Below are 1364 nucleotides of genomic sequence, written 5' to 3'. Positions count from 1 at the left end.
AAAAAAAAAAAAAAAAAAATCAGAATAGAAATAACAGAAGAAAGTATCTGTGAATTTGAAGGTAAAGCAATAGAAATTATTCAATCTGAAGATCAGAGAGGAAAATAAAATAAGAAACAGTGCCTACGAGACAGGACAATGCAAAAAGATCTAATATGTGTAGGGTTCCAGAAAGGAAAGAGAAAATGGATGCTTATTATTTGCTGCTGCCATGGCACGGGGTACCCCTGTCCCCAGACAAATTGCGCCCAAAAGGCAACATAGAGGAGACTGAGGAGGAGCTGGAAGAGGACAGCCACAAAGAGCTAAATGAGACCCGTCATGACAATGGCGTCTAACGGAGATGATCCCAGAGAGGCCTGATCTGTAGCTGGATCCATTTCTGATCTCTCCCTCTTCGTGGCTCGAAAGATACACAGATTTTCCAGAGCAGCCTTGTGGATTGCAACCACTTTTTTTATACTCCTGGTTCTTCTGTTGTCTTTGAGACTAGCTCACAAGTGGAACAACAGCAGGAACCAAAGCAGCAGGAGATACTTTCCAGGGCCTGCAGGGCCTACCGCAGGCTCTCCCTTCAATCGTGGAGAGGTCTCGATTCTTCCTGCTATATATGAGCCATCTCGGTGGGAGGTGTTTGAAATTCAAGTCTCTAGATTGCTGATTATTTGGATTTTTTTTGTTGTTTTCTTTGGCACATTAATCTATCTAAAACAGGCGAGGAGAATCCTCCCCGCAGTGTTTCACAGAGAGATTCCCAACCTGCAACCGTGCCCTCCCTGCCTCTCTGCCTTATTCTGTGTCTCCTTACTCGGATCCCACGTGCATCAGTGCAGAGGGTTACTCCATCCCCAGCCACCCCACCCCTTTTACTAGATTGTTCCTAACTGGTTGACCTCCTCACTGTCCCATTGCAGGGCAGGAACAGATGCTAGTGGAGGGATGTACCCTTGACCATCAGTCGGAATGAAGAAGGATGTGCACACAGCGTGAGGCAGACGAAATGCGTATCAGCTGGAGTATAAAGTGGGTGCTGTGGATTCCTGTGTGTGTCGTACCGGAGGAAGGTCAGCAGCAGCTGCAACCACAGAATGGGAACCTGGGAGGACAGAGTAGGAAGCAGCTCATTTCCTCTGCACATTTTGGCTGTTAGACTTGTGTGTATGTTTTATTTGCTTCTTTTTTGAGACAGAGTCTCACTCCCTCACCCATGCTGGAGTACAGTGGTGCAATCTTGGCTCACTGTAACCTCCACCTCCCAAGTTCAAGCAATTCTCCTGCCTCAGCCTCCCAAGTAACTGGGATTACAGGCACCTGCCACCACACTCGGCTAATTTTTTTGCATTTTTAGTAAAGATGGGGTTTTG

The 1364-nt window shown here is 46.7% G+C and overlaps 1 long non-coding RNA gene across 1 annotated transcript in view; it reads left to right on the top strand.

The window, feature by feature from the left end:
- LOC119474222 overlaps positions 1-1210 on the top strand; it is a 16807-nt gene extending 15597 nt beyond the window's left edge. The window contains exon 3 of the long non-coding RNA XR_005203510.1: positions 915-1210. This is a non-coding gene — a long non-coding RNA (uncharacterized LOC119474222). The remainder of the gene's footprint in view (positions 1-914) is intronic.
- Positions 1211-1364: the final 154 nt, after the last annotated feature.

Source organism: Cebus imitator, unplaced genomic scaffold (assembly GCF_001604975.1).
Source record: "Cebus imitator isolate Cc_AM_T3 unplaced genomic scaffold, Cebus_imitator-1.0 Scaffold11, whole genome shotgun sequence".
NCBI lineage: Eukaryota > Metazoa > Chordata > Mammalia > Primates > Cebidae > Cebus > Cebus imitator.
Note: the sequence above shows the minus strand (reverse complement) of the source record. Positions and strands in the feature narration are given on the sequence as shown.